At 45.3% G+C, this 21,118-nt stretch overlaps 1 long non-coding RNA gene across 1 annotated transcript; it reads left to right on the top strand.

Annotated features, from left to right (window-relative positions):
* Positions 1 to 4,689: 4,689 nt before the first annotated feature.
* Positions 4,690 to 16,939, top strand: LOC307207986. The gene is made up of 3 exons (XR_013834920.1): positions 4,690 to 4,815; positions 5,458 to 5,570; positions 16,904 to 16,939. It is a non-coding gene; the product is annotated as an uncharacterized lncRNA (long non-coding RNA).
* The last annotated feature ends 4,179 nt before the right edge of the window (positions 16,940 to 21,118 follow it).

The raw sequence follows: 21,118 nt of genomic DNA, 5'->3' as shown, positions 1-21,118 counted from the left end.
AAATTATGCAGGGCATGGAGAATGTGGCTGGGAATTAAAAGGAAAAGGTAAAGGTACCCCTGCCCGTACGGGCCAATCGTGTCCGACTCTAGGGTTGTGCGCCCATCTCACTTAAGAGGCCGGGGGCCAGCGCTGTCCGGAGACACTTCCAGGTCATGTGGCCAGCGTGACTAAGCTGCTCTGGCGAGCCAGCACGGAAACGCAGTTTAGCTTCCCGCTATAAAGTGGTCCCTATTTATCTACTTGCACTTAGAGGTGCTTTCGAACTGCTAGGTGGGCAGGAGCTGGGACCGAACGACGGGAGCGCACCCCGCCGCGGGGATTCGAACCGCCGACCATACGATCGGCAAGTCCTAGGCACTGAGGTTTCACCCACAGTGCCACCCGCGTCCCTGGGTGGGAATTATTTTTTCATAATACTAGAATTCATGGACATTCTATGGAGCTGAATGGTGTAAGATTCAGGACAGACAAAATAAAATACTTCCTCACACAGGACATAGTTAAACTATAGAATTTGCTCACATGACATAGTGATGGCCAGCAACATGGATGGCTTTATGTGAGGATTAGAAAAATTCATGGAGGAGAGGGTTATTGATGGCTACGAGCAATGATGGCTTTGCTCTGCCTCCAATATCAGAGGCAGTATGCCTCTGGATACAGTCGTACCTTTATTAAAAGAAAACATTATGAAAATGATGTATAGATGGTACTTAACACCGGTAAAATTAGCAAAGATCTACCATACGAATGATAATTTATGTTGGAAATGCAAAGAAAAAGAAGGCACCTTTTATCATATGTGGTGGACGTGTCCCAAGGTGAAAGACTTCTGGGAAAAGATTTATAATGAGTTGAAAAAAATGTTGAAAAATACATTTATTAAGAAACCAGAGGCCTTTCTACTTGGAATAATAGGATTGGAATTGCCCCAAAAAGGTGTTAGATTGTTTTTGTATGCTACTACAGCGGCAAGACTTTTATTAGCCAAAAATTGGAAATCACAAGAAATACCAATGATAGAAGAATGGCAGATGAAGATGTTGGACTTTTTGGAGCTGGCCGACTTGACTGGAAGAATCCGTGATCAGAAAGAAGAGGAGTACCAAGAAGATTGGAAGAAATTTAAAGATTATTTAGACAAATATTGTAACATAAGATAATTAGAAGACACTTGAAAGTATCAAATAGGCTTAAAATTAGAATAAGAATATATTGTAAAGAAATATGGATTTAGATTGTTAAGAAAAGAGAAGATAGTAAATTGAAGGAGTTAATTTTATTAGAAAGATGGTTTTGGAGAGCTGTTACAAGGTGATACAATGATATTCAGTTGGGGAAATTCAAGGAAGTCAGTTAACAATGAAAGACAAATTGGGTTTTACAAGTAACATGTGTTTATATTTTTGTTTCTTTTTCTTTTCAGTATTGTAATGTGTTTTCTTTTGTGTGTTTTTTTATGTTATATTTGTTATAAATGTGGAAAAGCAATAAAAAAATGGGGGGGGGAGGGATGAAAACCTTGGGCTTCGAAGTCCATTTGACTTCTGGAAGCATTCAAAAACCAAGGCCCATTTTCCGATTGGCTGCAGGAGCTTCCTGCACTCAATAGGAAGCCACGGAAGCTGCGTCGGGCATTCAGCTTCCAAAGAACATTTGCAAACTGGAACATTTGGGAGTCAAAATGCGGCATTTGGGAGTCAAAATGGATGAGTACCAAGGCATTTGAGAATCATGGGCATCTTACCCATAGAGGCTAGTGCCACAGGGTGCCACGCTCTGGAGGGCACCAGGGAAGAGGTGGAGGCTGGACGCGGCACCTCCTGGCATCAGCTTGCCACCCTCGCCCACCTCTGCCATGCCACGCCGAAGCAGCGCCGCACCCGGAGCCTCCATCTGTCGTGGCCACCACGGCATGAAGCGGCCAGCTGAGCCGGGATGCGCCGCATCTAGCCTCTGCCTCTTCCCCACCAGAGGAGCCGCCCTCCAGCTGCTGCCCACCTCTTCCAGCCCCGCTGGCAGCGCTGCCCTTCCTAAAAAAAGGTGGACAACTCTTGGAAACGGGGAGGGGGGCACCGGAAGGAGCTTTGCACGATGGTGTCGGATATGCTTAAGACAACCCTGTCGAGAACCAAGGTATGACTGTACTAGTTTCTGGGAATCACAAGGGGGGAGATTTGCTGTTGCACCCAGGTTCTGCTTCTGGGTTTCCCATAGGTATCTGGAGAGCATGCCTGATCCACCAGGGCTCTAAGATTTCTAATGTCAGATGTGTGCTCTCTGATTCTTAACCCAGTGAATCCACACTGTGAGAGCAGAGGGTCAGGAGAGAAGTCAAGCCCATTTCCAGCAGCCAGCACATACATGCATGTGCAGATACATGCATGTGCAGAGAAACAGGAAAGCCTTAATATGGATTCTATGGGGTTCCTCTTTGAGGTATCTTTCCAGTGCTTCTGTTCAGCATTGGATTGAGGGAATTAATATTAAATATGGCTCCTGTGCATGTACTGAGGACCACATCCCTGAATATTTTTAATTTGAGGGAAGAGATTTCAGCTCTAAAGGGTGTGATTTCCCCATAACACCGGGCCCTCCCTTTGTACAAATTATGCACTAGGAAGAAGGGGGTAGCAGGAGAAGAACCAGCAGAGGATGTGGCGATGTGTTACAAAGGGGACAGCTCGGTTCTAGTTGGGCTTGTGCCAAGTGGAGATGTAGCAACAGATCAAACACAGTTGGGTTAATGAGAATGTCATTCCTTAGGCTTTGACGAAGCCCAGAGAGCAAGGGGCGGCTGGCACGGATGGACAGTGGGCTCCAAATAATATTCTGTAATTAGCTGGCAAATACAAGATGATGCTTAGTGTAATTGCTTGGAATAATGTCTCGCTGCCTGAATCTGTTCTGTGGCAGCCTGCATGCGCTATATCTCTGTTTCCCGTCCCCTCTGTCATTTCTCATTTCATTCTTCCCCAAATTTGATTGCATCGTCTTGGAGGCTACAGTTGCCAGGGCAACACCACGGAGCCATTATGCTTATGCAGCTGACGTCTCACCCCTCAAAGGACTGGCTATTTGACTGTCCATCCCTTCTCACACACTCCCTTCCTCAAACCATAGAAAGCATATATTTCAACTTGTTCTTGGAGGGCTTGTTGCTCAGTTGGATAGCACCTACCCTGCATAGACAAGACCCGAGGTCCAGTTTCTGGCGAAAACCTCTGCCTGGCACCCTGACAGCTGGCCTTGACAGCCACTGCAAAAACGGTGCTGGAGCTGTAAGACTGGTCACTAGAACAGAAAGGAATATAAGCAGAGCCACCCACTCCCTCAACTTCCTGTTCTTGCAGTGGCCAGTCAGATGCCTATGGGAAGCCACAAAGCAGAGCCTTAGTTCAACAGCATTCCCCTTGAAACAGGCATTCAGAGATGTACTGCTTCCGACAGTGCAGGCAGAACATAACAAACATGGGTAGTACATAAGTGGGAGCTTGAGGGACCAGACCAAAGTTCCATCTAAAACCAGCATCCTGCTTCTTTAGAGCAAGGGCCATAGCTAGATGGACCAATGCTCTGACAGCATAAGGTGGTTATGTCTCTATGCCCAAGAACATGCTCTCACTATCATTGCCATTCTGACACTCTCCCCAATATATTGTTCCTGGTACTTGGGTGACCAGTTGGAGGATGAATTCCTTATTGGAAAAATGAATGAAAGGGAAATTCATCCAAGTCTCCTACAGAGACTTGATCATCTGTAATGGATGTCATGCGCCATGGATGCTTTAGTTGAAATTCCGGAATTGCAGGGGGTTGTACTAGATGACCCCTGGTCATCTACAATTCTATGGTTCTAGAGTGGGACTCAAAAACAGTTACTTCTCTTATAAGATGGAGGCAAATGAATACCCACAGACAACAGTGTTAATTGTCTTACATTCATCTGCTCCTTTATATGCAGGGGGTGGTGGCAGGCTCTTGCTGATCCTGGACCTGGGTTACTGCCTCAAAGTCCTGCCCTAATGGTAGATATCAGCTTGTGCCAAGGATAAACCCTGCTCTTTTTTCTGGCAGGCTAAAGTTTGCAAGAGAGCTGTTGCATCAGCGACGGAGCAGCCCAGACTGGGAGCTTATATAGCAGCTGGGGGCTCCACCACTTACTGGCTTTCAACCAGGCCCTGATCTGGGAGATGCTGCCACGTACTTCCCCCTTCTCCTGAGCAGCCCTACATGTAGTTAACAGGGCTCATTAGTGGCAACCCTGAATCTCCTTCCTGGCACAGGCACCAAGTTGCCCCCACAATTGATGGGACCTGGTGCGCACAAGTGATGTGTGACGTCAGGCACGTCTCCTGATGCTGAGCAGGCTAGTGCGGCCTTCTGCCTGACAGACCCCATCACAGCCACAGGAAGGCCCAAGGGGACCCAAAGCAGGCGGCAGAATATTGAAGGGGCCCTGTTAAGGATAATGATTGAATTTCCTGAAATTTGAATGTTTACTTGTGTTAAATTACTGTGTACTTTTAACATGGGTTCCCTCCCCTCTCTGGCAGTAGCTCTCATGTGATTGGCTGACTGAGTCACATGAGACACGCATTCCATTCTGTTGTGACTGTTATTCCAGTAACTGTTGTTTTTAATTGCTCTCTGTCCTCTATGTGTGTGTGTGTGGGGGGAGAGAATGGCTGCTGAGAGGCTTCTCTGGATACTGCTGAGGGCAGTGTTGTGTCAGTGTGATCTGTCTGAAGTGAAACATACAGAGGAAGATCCCTAAACGTTAATTGGGAGAAACCTGTGCAGGAGCTCTCTGTAAGGAACAGAGAAAATACTGCTGAGGCGAAAGTAAAAACCTCTTATAAGAAGCTGTAAGGCCTGAGTGAGGTAAAACTCTGGTGCAAGTATCACCACAGTTTTTATTTATAAGTCTAAGGAAGAAGTCTTCCATCTACAATTCAAGTGAGAACGTACCCATGTTTGAATGTAAATATATTATTATCAGTTATATGTTTATGAAAGTAAAGTTCTTCTGAATATAAAGAGTCTGGACATGGTACGTATAGTCTTTACAAAGAAGCTATCAATCACCTAGAAGAGTTACTTAGCTCCCTAGCTGTAAGCTACTCTGCTCCTTCGCATATCATCAAAATTTATTTTCCTATACATAACAGGCCTGACCACCTCTTTGAAAAATTTTTTGGGGGACACTGCCTTGCCCCCCCTCAGATGGTGCCTCCCCCCTACAATAGCTTTCAGTGGAGGCCCCCAAAGCACTGGGGTTTTAGTCAGTATTTGTTGTTTGCATGTGCTAGTTTTCACTTATTGACTCCATACTGGCCACATATAAAGCCTTTATGCAGAACGGCTTAGTTTGTCATGAACGATAAACCTTGGGTTTTCTTTATCCTTTCAACCAGCAGTCTTACCAGTTTTTCTTTTTCTTTCTGCACACAGCTGCAATATATTTACAAAACTCCAACAGGAGCCAGACATATGCACATGCATCACCTGTGCCTTACAGAAAATTGCTCTGTGGAAGTTTTGCTGCAGCATGATGTGTGTAATAGGTGAGCAGCCTCTGTCTTGCCTCATTTTCTGTGCAAGCTTTCCTTTGACTTGATCCAGCAGGGCTCTTCTTAAGCACCATGAGGAGATGCCAGGTTTGAGATCTGGGCAGGGCTGAACCTGCACATGTAGTGTGGAGAGTTTGGGATAAGAAAACCAGAGAAGACTGATTTGATTCATCCTCCTGAATCACTTCCCACCCTACAGTCATTCAGAACCCCAGTGCTTTGGGGGCCTCCAGTAAAAGCTATTGTAGGGGGGAGGTGGGGGTTTGCACCTGCGATTGATCAACCTTCTTCTGACTCTCTCCCTTCCCAGACATCTCACTTGCATGTGTGAACCTGCCACCCCCCTCAGATTGATGTGTTCTCTTGGCCCTGCGAGGATGCAGGGGGAACGTAGATGAAATATATTGTTTTTCAGGTAGAATAGCTTCCAAAATGGTACATTTGCTTTCAAAGCGCTGTTTGGAATGCATATGAACCGCTGCCTCCAGCTACGAGAAACTAAGCCATTAAAGTTCACATGGCAGTGGTTTCTGGGTTTGTTTTTTTCTTTCCCTTCCACCAAATGATTCAGTCTTTCCCTCGTTGCTCTGAGCAAGAAAGGAAGAGAAAGTGAAGGGAAGCTTAGGCTTTGCAGGTTCAGATTGCATTGCCCCCATTGGGATCTCTGCTGCAGGCTAAATCTGAGTGCTGTGTTCCATTTAATTGTGCCTAGGAAAGTTATTCAAGCCTTGAAGATCCTGGGGGCAGGGGGCTTTATTGTCTCTTTCCCCCATTATATCTCTTTCTGCAAACTTATTGAACAGAGTTGACACAGCTTGGTGTGGTGATGGAGAGGCAATGCATAGGAGCTGTGCATACTTGTTATCACTCGGAAGTGTAGTTTAGGAATGGGAGGGGGAGGGGCACCCTGGACAGCACTGGGGCTGCAGGGGACCCCAGTCACTGCCTCCCCTCCTGGTCGCCCTCCAGCAGGCCCAGTGCTGCCTGAAAAAGCAGTGTGAGGCACACTGTGGAACAAGTGAGCCTTCAGGGCAGGATCCAGCAGGGGTGAAACTGGGCTTTCTGTCACCTGGGTCAAAAACCCAGTTTGGCACCCCACCCCCAGATGCATGTTTGTGTACATACAGTACATACATACACATACATACATACATACATACATACATACATATGAACACACACACACACCACAACACATTTATTCGTAAAGGGCATAAAAAGCAGACAATATATCATTTGAATATAAAGTAATCCTAAGAAGTATTACAACCGTATGACCAAAGCGAAAATGAGCATCCCTTCCGGTAAAAGCAAATTGTTTGTCAAAAGTAGAACTTCAATGTGCAATAATTGTCTATCCAAGGTTAGGTTTTGAATTGGATTTGTTTGGTCACAGGATCATTAAGAGACTGCATTTTCATAATATCAGCCCAAGACCCTCTGGTTCCCTTACATTTTTATTTTTTTTTCATCTTTGAGACTTTATGCCAACCACTCATCTTCTTGGTTCTGTGCAAACCCTTTCAAGGAATTTTGTCATGTAAATTTACGCCTGAGTAAGCTTCAACAAGATTCCTTTCAATTTTATTTTGGTTTGATTACTCATTTTAGGAAATGATAATTTTGTAGTCATTTTAGGCTCCATGTAAGGGAAGAAATTCTTTTTGGGAGTCTAAAGTAGAAAGTGCCCTTCCATTACAATCCTAATGCAGCCAGGCTGACCAAAACTTGTCAGGGAAGTGCCTCTGGCAGGAAAAACGTTCACCCCCCCCTTTACTTTCCTGTGTGTAGATCATGTATACTTTGTAAAATGACCCAACCTTAGCTGTTTAAACACATTCTAAGTTCTGAAGTGATCATAGAATCACCCCAAGGATCATCTAGTCCAACTGATTCTCTTCCTCAGCTTCCCACCCCTCCCTCCGTCCCTCCATCCCTCCAGAGTTTCTTTCTCACACAGTAGCAAACCCACAGGGCATCTTATCTTTTGCTTCACCGGAAGAGCCACACAGCCTCTCCAGATTTCCCAACTCTCCTTCTCTCTGCAAATGAGCCTTCTTCAGAAGGACAGAGCTTGCGGCTGCTATTCACTTTTTCATCTTTCTCTCCGGTTGAAGCCCAGACATGCTGGGAAGCTGGGAGCCTCAATGGCGCCCCTCTGGAGGCTTCACCTGGGACAGAAACCCTGGCTAGAGCCCCCCCCCCCAGCTATGTCTCCGGCTGACACAGGTCTCTTCGGAGGTGGCTGTGCTTTGTATCACACCTGTTATGTACTGAGTTGAATAGGATCCAAACTGAAGCAGTCTGATTGGTCCTAGAACAATGCAGCAGTATGATTGGTTGGCAGGAACCACCCAATCATGCTCCAGATATAAGTGAATCCACAACCTGATTGGCTTACAGTAGAATTCCAGAATTAGCCAATCATGTGCAGCCCATTGTGTAAATAATGTATATAAAGCAGATACTTTGAGGGGACTTTCATTCATTCCTCCTCACCACTATGAGCTGAATAAAGAGCATGAAATCACTTTGCGACTCTGAGTATATTTCAACACCCATTCTGTGAGTTGCCTCTTTTCAATAGGAAGAAAAGCAGAGCAGCATGTTGAAAAATGTTTCCCTTTGTTTTTGGTTTTCTTTTGCAACATGGCATCCACTCCTTCACAGTGGCTCTCCCGCAGTAACTCTTGGAAAGCCTGGAGGAGCAAGAGCTGCAGAGGTGGCGCGCAGGCAACACAGAAGCATGGTGCCAACTCTGCCCCTCCAAGTCCCCCTCCCCCTCCAAGGCTGGCTGGCAGCTCTTGGGTGGCACCTATTTCCTTCCTGGCCGCCAGCTGGCCTCTTCCCAAAAGTTTAGGTCTAACTTTGGGTTGCTCCTGGGAGGGAGGGCTGGCAAACCGCACTGGAGCAGCTGGCAAACTGTGGAGCCAGGTGGGTGAGTGGAGGGGTGGGGCAGAAGAACCCAAGAAGAAAAGTTATTTTGGAGAGAAAATGTGTCAGGATGCTGCCAGCAAATCTCGGCTGGTTGCCCAGGAATGTACAAAGACAAGGGAATTTTTCTTACTGTTCGCCTTTTATTCAGTATTTACAGAGAGAGGCAATAGAACCCAGCCTCTTAGATAATGGTGCTATCCCAAGTGAATTTATATCCTGCCGTCTCTCCCAATTCCTCGTTTGTGGAACGGGTGCTGCTATGTACCCTCTGCCTTTGAGATCTTTGCTCTCCTACTTTCAAGGCCTGCCGTGTTCTGGGAGGGGGGTCTGGAATGCTTTCTAAAGACACTGTGTCCGTCAGCTGTCACCCCCCAGGTGCTTCCTCCTCCTCCTCCTCCTCCTCTCCCACTATTTCCCAAATTCCCCCCTCATTTGTCTTTTATCTGTGACCTCCCTCAACCCCCTGTTGTAAATCTAAACTGTCTTCCTCTTGCCTGGAAGGGTCAAAGCTGGGGAGGCGGTCTTCATCATTCCTCCGCTTCCCAGTCCCTGCCAAAATGCCAAACCACCTTCTCACCTGGTGGGGAGAGGGAAGCTGTCCTAAAACCAAATGCGGGAGGGATGCATTTGCTCGGGCGGCGCACCCCGCGCTGCTTGCCCCACCCACTTGGGATGCCCCCACCCCCATGGTGTAGTACACCTGCAAACCACACACCCCCACACACTTCACCAGGCACTGACTGGTGGGGGTTGCTATGCTATTTACTTGGAATGGTGATTGAGGGGAGCAAAAATTACATGTTTGCTCTTAATTTGTACATGGAATTGTGAAGAGGGCAATAAATATGAGCTGCTGTATATGCTTGTTATCCACATGGAAAGGTGATCAAGGACAGCAAACTATTGTTATTATTTGCACTTATTTATTGCTTTTTTTAAAAGTCTCAAAGCAACTTCCAATTCCATAAAAATACAAAAACAATTAAAAACCAGTTAGAAACCAGATACAAAAAAGGAACAGAAACACTATAAACTGAATTCCTAAAGTGCTCATCCAGCGATACTATAAAAAGGACAAATCCTACAAAATATTTTCTGTACATGCTAAATTTGCACTTGGAATGGGAATTGAGGGTAATAAATATGAAGTGTGCATGGTTGTTTTGCAAAGGGTGGTAACCGAGGGCAATAAATATGAAGTGTGCATGGTTATTTCACACACAGAATGGTAACCGGGGGCAATAAATAATAGCAATTGCTCTAACAGTACCAATTTCCAGAGGAGCAGCCATATTAGTCTGTTGAAGTAAACAGACTATCAAATGTCTTATGGCAAAAGCCTTCATGTGGAAGGGCCATCACTCAGTGTTGAAGCATCTGCTCTGCATGCAGAAAGTTGCATCTTCAGTCCTCAGGAGAGAGAGAGAGAGAAACCGCTTCCTGAAACCCTGTAGACCTGCTGCCTCTCAGTGTAGACAATACAAAGCTAGATGGACCAAGGTCTGATTCAGTATAAGGCAGCTTCCTGTGCTCCTGCTGTCAGATGCAGGAAATAGAATACCCAGTCTGCTTGGCAGATAGCTGCAAGGCAGTCTTTACCTGAATGAGCTTGCCCTGGCTCAGATGAATGATGAAGGCCCTGCTCAAAGATCTGTAATATTGGTTGCCTCACACGTGGAGCTCCCTCCCAACCACTGTGTATTTGGCCCTTTCAATATGGCCTTTAAAAGCTCACCCATAGAATCATAGCATCATAGAGTCTGAAGGAACCCTGAGGATCATCTAGTACAGGCTTCCTTAACCTCGGCCCTCCAGATGTTTTGAGACTACAATTCCCATCATTCCTGACCACTGGTCCTGCTAGCTAGGGATCATGTGAGTTGTAGGCCAAAAACATCTGGAGGGCCAAGGTTGAGGAAGCCTGGTCTAGTACAACTTGCAGCCTTGGTGTTATCAGCACCACACTCTAATCAACTGAGCTATCCAGATGAGTATCCATCTCATACTGCTTCATCTTAAAGGTCTTATTGTGGTGCTGATTTAATTATTTTATTGTGTTTTTTAAGCTTATTTCAATGGTGCTGACCTATTACTGAAATATACTGCTTTTTAAACATCTCCTTCGGGAACAATGGGGCCATGACCTTCAAATTTGGAGGGGTCATTTATTTATTTATTGAGGAGTGGTGGATACTGCAATGCATACTACCAGTCTTTTATTGTGCCCTAATCCAGAGGGCATCAGGGTGCCATGGCAGGATTAAAGCCTGCTGAATGAGAACCTCAGCTCTGGCAGGCTAGAAAGGTTGTCACGTGTTGTTGTTGTTGTTGTTGTTGTTGTTGTTATTATTATTATTATTATTATTATTATTATTTTATTTTACTCTTCCCATTCAAAGTTGCAGGTTTCTGCAGTGGTTGGCCAAAGAAAAATAATGTGAGCACAGATTCCCCAGCCACTTTTGCAAATTTGAAACTGGAGGTGCTCACAGCTGGAGCAACTTCCTTGATGGTTAATAATTTTCCAGGGGCTGAAGTACCTCTGACACACAAATTACTATCTGTGCTTTGAACATGCAAAGCTGCATAGCCGGGGTAAGTGTTATTATTACTGCTGAAAGATTTATGCCCTGGCTAAATTGTAATTTGGGTAACTGCATTCTATCTGCCTAAATTGCCCCTTGCGGTTACGATTGTATACAGTAGCTTTCATTACACGCCTTGGCCTCTGTTCTTGAGGAGCTTTGCAATCAGCAGTGGTTGAAAAGCCAGATCATCCATCCCCACTGATGGCAGAAATCCAGGAGTGGATTATCATGTAGTTCAGGGCCAAACACGGCAGATAGCCCAGGAGTGGGGAGAAACAGGTACAGGTTACCAGATCCTGAAAATCCATTGTCATTAGCATAATACTTAACGTAAAGGATATTTCCCAGTATGCATATAGAATGTCCAGACCTTGTAAGATAAACTAGAGCCAATCAAAAGCAGTGTTAGAACAGACTGAGAGAGAGAGGCGGTGGGGAGGGTTGTGTGTAGTGGTTGGAAATTAGGACTAGGACCTTGGGAGATTGGGTTTCAAATCCCCACTCAGCTATAGAGCTCACTTGGGCCAGTCACTCTTTCTCTGCCTGTCCTACCTTCCAGGGTTGTTGTGAGAATGAAATAATAATAATAAAAAAATTATTTATACCCTGCCCTTCCTGGTTCAAAAACTGGGCTTAGGGCAGCTAACAACAAATTTAAAACACTCAATTGTAAAAGCAGCATAAAATAATAAAAACTTGAATAACAATAAAAATCAAAGTTCAGAAATCAGTTTAGGGGAATAAGCATTAGATAATCCCCAGGGCTAGCTGGCTGAATTAGACCTACTTGGGCCAGCGAGAAGGCCAGGGGAGAATTAGCTGTGGGGTCTCAGAGCATGTAATCTTCATAAAAGGGGAGGGGGAGAGAAGAGAGGGGAATAAAAGATGGGGCTAAATTCAAATTGAAAGTCAGGCGGAATAACTCAGTCTTACAGGCCTTGTGGAAGGATGTTAAACCCTGCTGGGCCCTTGTCTCATGGGACAGAGCATTCCAGGTCGGAGCCATCACTGAAAAGGCCCTGGCCCTGGTGGAGGATAGTCTGACTTCCTTAGGGCCCGGGACCTCTAAACTATGGTTATTAATAGACCTTAAGGTCCTCTGCGGGGCATACCAGGAGATGCGGTCCCGTAAAGAACCATGCATGTCACCTACAGTTCATTGGAAGAAAGGTGGGATAGAAATGTAATAAAAGCAAGTAAAGTAACATTTTTGAACATTAAGGTTGTATTGGGCTGAGGGAGGGATGATGATTATAACACAGTTGAAGCCAAAACAAGGCCAACAGGCAGGAACAAGAGTACAGGTGAACACTCATTACAAGGGGGCAGGGGGCAGAGAGAGCTTGTAAAGGAAACTCTAGGGCAGAGGTGGGGAACCTTAGTTTCCGGGGGCAGATGTGGCCAGCCTTCTCAAGACACACTCCTTGCCAGCCTTGATTCACATCTCCCTTGACTTCTTTTGCCTGGTTCAGTGTTCCAAATCCAGATGGTACTTGTCCACAACTATTCACTTGGTTGAGCGAGTGACTGTGGACCTGAACTTGCCTGAGTGCTTTTTAGACAGTGGGAACCCCATTTACTCTGTCCTGGGGTTTGTTTCTGTTTTTATTCTGGTGGTGCTTTAGCGTGTTCAATTTTATGTTTGCATTGCATTTTTTAAAGACATTTTACGGTTAATAATACTGTAATAGCGTTTTGTAGGTTGTCCAGAGGATTTATTGTTAAAGGGATGGCAGATGAATAAATAAAGCCAAGCTTCTCACACAGAAATACTGTAGTCTGCAATGCTTAAGCAGTGCAACCACACCTTCTAACCAATTGAATGAGTCAACCCAACTTTCTAACACAGTTCTCTTTTGTTTGGGTGGCAAAGTCACTGAGTTCTGTAACCGGGGGCTGGTGAAGGGGAGAAAGAAATAGATTTACTGAAGAAGGGGTATGCTAAAAAAATGATAAGTAAAGAGATCTATTAAAGGGTAGGTAGAGGCAGAGAACAGTGTGTTTATTTCTGTGGCACTACTGCACTTTCGCACTCTTCTCCCCCCCCCACTCCATTTAGTGTTCTGGACAAATTATTCCCCCCCCCCCACAGTCAATTCAGCATTTTTCAGGGAACAAAATGTGACCTCTCTTAACTCCCAGGCACTTGTTATTTCATACCTTCCTGCCAGGCTGGATCCTAATCAACCAGAAAAACTCAAAATGACAAACAAACAGGAGACAGCTTTGCTATCTGAGGTTCATTAGCTCCTGGCGACCTTTTAAATTTCCAAGAAATGCACAAAAAGAAGAAAAGGGGGGGACACACACACGGTGGGGAGGTCTTTAAGTCATTGTGTTCCTTCCTCCATCCTTGCCTCTCCACAGATTGCACACATTTTCTATGTGCCTTGTAATGAGTCGTGTGTCTCTGCGGTATTCTCAGGGCCTGCACTTAGCTAAGCAAACGCAGAGAGGAGCTCTGGACCAGAGGCAGCTCTGTTAAGGGATGACAGGCAATATATTTGCAATCTCTCAAGGTCATTCATCTCCCCAAGGTTATTGCTGGTTTTGTGCAAGTGTGTGTTTGGCTGGGAATGAAGGCAAAGATTAACAGGTAAGTTTGCCACACCATAGCATACATGCCAGCAGCTAGTAGAAGCCCCCCACCCCCCAGCAAAGTATGGGAGGAAGACTGTGACTGCATGGCATCCATGGCCTCTGTTTGTGTCAAATATTAGATTGTAAGTTCTTTGGGGCAGAACTTATCATCTTGCACACTATGAAATACCTTGAATATTGATTTGCTACTGTGTAATATTAGAAGATGATAGTGATGCATTGCAGGCCTCCCTGCCCCCTAAAAGATGAGCACCATAGAAAAGACTGCCATCATACCAAGGTGCGATCTAAATTAACAAGTAAAAGCCTGGGTGAATCCTTGTGGTTGAAAACTGACAGTGAAGGCACCAGGCATGTTTCCCTGGGGAGAGCATTCCACATAACTGAATCCAGGGTGATGACAACCCACACAGCCTTCCAAGATTGCACAGCAAAAATGATTTTTTTAAACCAGTGCAGATGTTATAGCTTTGGTACCAAGGCAGCTTTCCCCACCTCATTCACCCCACCTCTGCTTTCCTTAACATCTGGCCTGATGGAATGTTCTGGTGGACTCACAGATTTGCTCACTCTCTTGTGACATGGCTGGTCAATTATAATATATGGACTTAGTGGATTTTTCAAAATATCAAATGTAATTATCCTTAGCATTGCATGCTAATGCAACCTCCCTCTTCCTCCGCTTATCTTAGATGACAAGGTGGGTTTCTCTCTGGGAAATGGTTATTTATTTGCTATGCAGAGGATTGTCTTAAAGCGCCCCAGGAGATGACATCATAATCCCTGCTGTGGAATAATCAGTAGTACTTCACCCCAACTGACCCTGCCGCACTCCATCACTTGCGAGCTTTGTCATGCAAAGCAATATGCTTTGTTAGTGAGCCATAGCCCATCCCCAGCCATACTCTATGATTCCATGATTCTATGCGAGCAGGCTCACTAGTACCTACATTTAACAACCGGTAGGGACGCGGGTGGTGCTGTGGGTTAAACCACAGAGCCTAGGACTTGTCGATCAGAAGGTCGGTGGTTCGAATCCCCGCGACAGGGTGAGCTCCTGTTGCTCAGTCCCTGCTCCTGCCCACCTAGCAGTTCGAAAGCACATCAAGTGCAAGTAGATAAATAGGTGTTGCTCCGGCGGGAAGGTAAACGGCGTTTCTGTGCACTGCTCTGGTTTGCCAGAAGTGGCTTAGTCATTCTGGCCACATGACCCAGAAGCTGTATGCCAGCTCCCTCGGCCAATAAAGCAAGATGAGCACCACAACCCCAGAGTCGGCCATGACTGGACCTAATGGTCAGGGGTCCCTTTACCTTCACCTAGGTATTGGAAGGTTTACCTGGCAATGATAGCAGGTGCCAACAGCAGAGCTGCAAACAGGACTATGTCAGGGGCATTGTGGGAACAATTATTATTCTTAGATTCCGTAACCAGCGTTCACCATGAGGTCCCAGAACAGTTCATAGTTTAAAAATACAAGATGAATATCAGTTAAAACAACTTACAACTACACAAACAGGGAGGGTCATCTTGTGTCTCTGTTGCTGTAGTGTATACAGTAAGAATATAACACCATAAGAAGAACCCTGCTGGATCAAAACAAAGGGCTATTTACTCTAGCATCTTGTTCTCAAAGTGGCCAACTAGTTCCTTCTGGGATGCCTGCATGAAACATTTCCACTGCAGTTGCAACACAGATTTGTATAATGGCATTACGCTATTGGCAGTTTTATTTCCAGCCCCTTTCCTAATAATCCCTATAATGGAATTTGTCCTTTTCACAGCTGCGGGGTTCACATTTTCATTCAGTTAGCCACCATGACCCCAAGGTCTTGTTCCTGATCATTCACAGCCAGTTCATTGAATCATAGAATCTTAGAGTTGGAAGGGACTTCCTGCAATGCAGGAATCTCAGCTAAAGCATCCATGACAGATGGCCATCCAACCTCTGCTTCAAAACTTCCAAAGAAGGAGAGTCCACCGCCTCTTGTGGGGGGTCTGTTCCACTGCCAAACAGGTCTTACTGTCAGAAAGTTTTTCCGAATGTTTAGTCAGAATCTCCTTTCTTGTAAGTTGAAGCCATTGGTTCAAATCCTACCCTCCAGAGCAGGATAAAACAAGCATGTTCCCTCTTCCACGTGACAGCTTAAGATATTTGAAGATGGCTATCATATCTCCTCTCCATCTCCCCTTTTCTGGGCTAAACATACCCAGCTATTTTAACCGTTCCTCATAAGGCTTAGTTTCCAGACCCTTGATCATTTTGATTGCCCTCCTCTGCACACTTTCCAGCTTGTCAACATCCTTCTTAAATTATGGTGCCCAAATTGGACACAGTATTCCAGTCTGACCAAGGCAAAATAGAGTGTTACTTCCCTTGATCTGGACAGTATATTTCTGCTGATGTAGCCTAGAATAGCGTTAACTTTTCTCCCCTGCTGCATCACACTGTTGACTCACGTTAAGCTTGTGGTCCACCAAGACCCTAGATCCCTTTCACATGCCACGCTAGTAAGCCAGGTGTCCCCCATCCTATATCTGTGCATCTGGTTCTTCCTCTCTAAGTGCAGAACCTTACATTTGTCCCTATTGAAATTCATTTTGTTAGCTTGGACCCAGTTCTCCAATCTGTTAAGGTCATTTTGAATTCTGATTCCGTCTTCTGCGGCATTAGCTACCCCTCCCACTGCAATGTCAACCGCAAATTTGATGCACATCACCCTCAGTTCCTTCAAGTCACTTATAAAAATGTTGACAAGCAGCAGGCCCAGGACAGAACCCTGTGGCACCCTATTTGTCACTTTTTTCCAGGATGACGAGGAACCATTAATGAGTACTCTTTGGGTTCAGTCAGTCAACCAGCTACAAATCCACCTAACAGTTACCTCGTTCAATCCACATTTTACCAGCCTCCTCACAATAATATTATGGGGGACTTTGTCAAAAAGCCTTACTGAAATCAAGATACACTATGTTCACAGCATTTCCCTGATCCACCAAGTTTGTAATTCCATTAAATAAAGAAATCAGATTGGTATGGCATGACTTATTTTTGAGAAACCCATGCTGGGTCTTCATAATCACAACATCCTTTTCTAAATTCTTACAGACCGACTGTTGAATTATCTGTTCTAGGACCCTCCCTGGTATCATTGTCAGCTCACCAGTCAATCCCTGAGTCTTCCTTTTTTTCCTTTCTGAAGATGGGGACAACATTTGCCCACCTCCAGTCTGTAGGGAGCTCACCTATTCTCCAAGATTTCTCAAAGATGATAGACAAAGGCTTTGAGATTACATCCACAAGCTCCTTTAGTACTCTTGGATGCAGCTCATGAGGCTGTCACCAGGTTTAACATTACTTTCCTTTTGGGTGAAGACAGAAAACCAAAGACTGAAGCCTCACAAAGTTTTCTGATGCTTTGAAGGAAGCAACATTGCTCTCCTTTACCATTAAAGAAAGACTGAAGATGTTCTGAAGATTGATTTATATGACACTTGAGCATGGATGTCCCATTATCTTGTGACCTCACCAAACTCAATGCGAAATACATCAGTGGAACCTTTTCCAAAACCCATTTCAGCCCCCCTCTTCATAGCAATTAGACTTGCCTTACAATGTGAATTACTGATTACATTCTGTTTTAGAGTCATTTCATTATTGGAAAGAATGGCTTTGAAATTCAGTTGTGTTGCAGACAGCCTTGCTGTCAGTTTCATTTTAGCAGAGCCACATATCTTACCCACCCAGCTCCTCTGCCACTGGCTACATGAACTAGGAGGGAAAAGAATGGGGGAAGGACCACAACTCAGTGCAGAAAAAGGGAACATATTGTAGCTCAAGGGTAACGGACCTGCTATGCATACAGAAGTCCCCAGGTTCAATCCTAGACTGGAAAGGACCACTGCATGTAACCTTGGAGGGTAAAAGCCAGGCAGTGCATTCACCAGCCCTCCTGCAACCAAATGGCTTGGACTATAATTTCCATCATCCCTGACCACTGACTGTGCTGGCTGGGCTGATGGGAATTGGAGTCCAAAACACATTGAAGGCACCAGGTTGGGGAAGACTACTGCACAAGCTGCACCAATAGTCAGAGCTGGTATGAGGCAGTTTCCTATGTTCTTATTTATTCATTTTATTTATATACGATCTTTTCCTCCAAGGAGCTCGACGTGCACATGAATCTCGTCTCCCCATTTTAACCTCACAGAAACTCTGTGAGGCAAGGTAGCTTGAGAGTGGCAGACCCTCCTAGTGTCCCTATTTTCTAGGGACAGTCCCAGATTTACAGAAACTGTCCCTGTTTCTGATTTGATCCCAGAATGTCCCACTTTTCCTTAAGACGTCCCTATTTTCACCAGATAAATGTTGAAGAGTATGGAGTTATGCGATCCCCAAGCCAAGAAGATAAGTAACTATACAACCTTTAGAAGACATCTGAAGGCAGTCTGCATAGGCAAGCTTTTAAATGTTTAATGGTGTGTGTGTGTGTGTGTGTGTGTGTGTGTGTGTGTGTTGGAAGCCTGCCAGAGTGGCTGGGGCAACCCAGCCAGATGGGTGGGGTATAAATAATAAAATTATTATTATCATTATTATAGAATAGGACATCCCTATTTTCATCAGAGAAGTGTTGGGGGTTATGCAGTGGCTGTTACTCAAGGTCGCCCAGTGAGCTTCATAGCTGAGTTGGGATTCAAACCCTGGTCTCCAAACACACTAACCCTTACACTTCACTGGCTCTCACCTAGGTATGGAAAAAGGCACAGCCATACATACATAAGAGAAGTAAGTCTGACCTTTCTACTAGGCAGTCTACCGGTAGTTTACATTTCTGCATAGACTAGGAAAATAAATTCTCTTACCAGGGAATGGTTAAGGTAAAAGGTAATGGTAAAGGGACCCCTGACCATTTAGTCCAGTCATGGACAACTCTGGGGTTGCGGCGCTCATCTCGCTTTACTGGCCGAGGGAGCCGGTGTACAGCTTCTGGGTCATGTGGTCAGCAGGACTAAGCCGCTTCTGGTAAACCAGAGCACTGCATGGAAAAGCCGTTTACCTTCCCACCAGAGCAGTACCTATTAATCTACTTGCACTGGCATGCTTTCGAACTGCTAGGTTGACAGGAGCAGGTACTGAGCAACTGGAGCTTACCCCATCACGGGGATTCAAACCGCCAACCTTCTGATCGGCAAGCCCTTCTGTGGTTGAGGTACATATGTCTAACTTTGCATGCAGGCAGCAGGGCAGACAAGCTCTTGGATCTTCTATATCATAGGTGACATAGTATGTATCTTCTATATCTCTCCACCTCCTATCATCCTTGAACATTTGGAGGAAGGGCTGTTGCCCAGCAGTGGAGCATTTGTTTTGCATGCAGAGCATCTCAAGAGCCACTAACAGTTAGTGTAAATGATACTGAGCTAGATGGACCAATGATCTGACTCACTATGAAGCAGCTTCCTATGTTCCATTGGCCATGGTGAATGGGGCAGGTGCAGGCGTCCCAGCTTGAATAAAGTATGTGGAGGCAGGTAGGCCCCACCCCACAGAATTGATCAAATGACATGGTGCGCACACACCATTTGAATGGCAATGACCATCAGCTTGGGGTGGGGGTGGGCCCCTCAAATATTTTATTTGTGGGGAAGACCCCTTGGCCCCTATGAATTGGCTCATATGGGTAGGTGGGAGTTGAAGTACAGCACCTAGACAGCCACAGTTTCCCCATCCCATTCTGACTGCAACAGTAGGGTCCCTATGCAACACAGCACAGTAGATAGCCAGTAAAATGAGCTGCAGGAAAATGGGATAATGTTACTTTCCCTGTGCTGGGATGTCAGAACAGTGGGTGGACTTTTACTGGACATAACTTCAATTTGCACATGCAATTTTGTGCTGCCAGAAAGCACCTTTGATGCTCTCTCAGTGTGAATGTGTGAACAACAAGTTTGCTGTTTTAAATGTACTGGGGTTTTTAATCAATTGAGGATCCATGTAAGAAGGAGAGTTTACAAACTGCATTTTGAACTTCCTCCTCCTTTTTTGTCACTGTTGAACAAATGCATTCTATCTGAAGTGCATTTTCAGACTTCAGCCCCTCCCCCCCCCATCTAAAGTTCTACACATTTGGGAATAGCTCCTTTCCCTGATTTTAGCCTCTCCTCACTGTTCAGAAATGTTTCTGTAATCACTGTTTAAACAAGTATGGCCCAGTCACAAAGGCAGGAAACCTTTGTCCAAGTATGATCACTGTCACTGATCCTTGGATCAGAGTGGGCAGCTTCCAAACCTTGCAGGGGGCCAGCAAACTAGCTTCCAAGGACCCTGCACTCCATGGAACAGTGTGCCAGTAAAGGCAGCATGCCCAGCATGAACTGCTTGAGAAAGGAGGGTGTACTAGGCTCCACTGCTGCCCTAACTGACTGACAGTGGGTCTCCAGGGTTTCGGGCACAGATTCTTTCCCATCCCTACTTGGAGATACCAGGGATTGAACCTGATGCTCTACCACTGAGCATGAGGCCCATTGAGAGACACCCCTCCCCACAGACAATTATCAGATATCAGACGTTTCTACATAAATCAGATGCTCTACCACCTAGGAATGACTCCTAGAGCCTCAAAGAAAATGGACATTGGGTTTCCACCTTATCCTGAATATAGCTCAGACATTAGACCCTCCCTAGGGTTGTCCAGCTCCAGCCACTAAGCTCCTTCCATTCCTCCTCATGATCTGACCATCTCCTTCATGACATTTCCATGGGACTCACGACATGGATGCTTCGGATATTTAAGGGATTCCTTCTCCACCCAGCCATCTGCCCTACCCACCCCACTTGGTGCTTTTGCACAGTGGCTCCCTGTTCATATTACTCCATCCTAGAGCTGTTGATGCCTGCAGAGTTGGGAGCATGGGAAAATCGCACCCCCCCCATCTCTGCTTTCCCTTCTCAAACCATTCCTTGTCTGAATAAAGCAGAAAATTAGCAAGGAATGCTCCAGTCATCGCTGAGATATAATTCATTCCTACCACTGTCCATATGTCAGGTTTGATTTTAATTTCAGATAAAGTCACTGCTCGATTAGAGGACTATCATCTTCAGAGAAAGGGCCATCCCTTCCTTACTTGTAGCAGTGAGCTGCTGGAGCAATGTGTCTTTCTTTCCCTTCTGTACACACTTGACTTTTATGCCTTTTAATGACTTTTATGGTCCATCCACCATGTTGATACCTCAACAACATGGAAAGAAGCACTCGCCATCCTCTCCTACCCTTAGCTCATCCTGTGATTAATTCCACAAATGCATTGGGCATTAAGAAGTACATGTATAAACTCTGCCCCTTAATGCTATGTATTATAATAATAAAAAAGGAAAAAGGCTTTTTGTGTGCATGTGTCTTTCATAAAAACAGGGATGC

Source organism: Podarcis cretensis, assembly GCF_951804945.1.
Source record: "Podarcis cretensis genome assembly, chromosome: Z".
Taxonomy (NCBI): Eukaryota; Metazoa; Chordata; class Lepidosauria; order Squamata; family Lacertidae; genus Podarcis; species Podarcis cretensis.
This window is presented reverse-complemented; position numbering and strand designations above follow the sequence as displayed.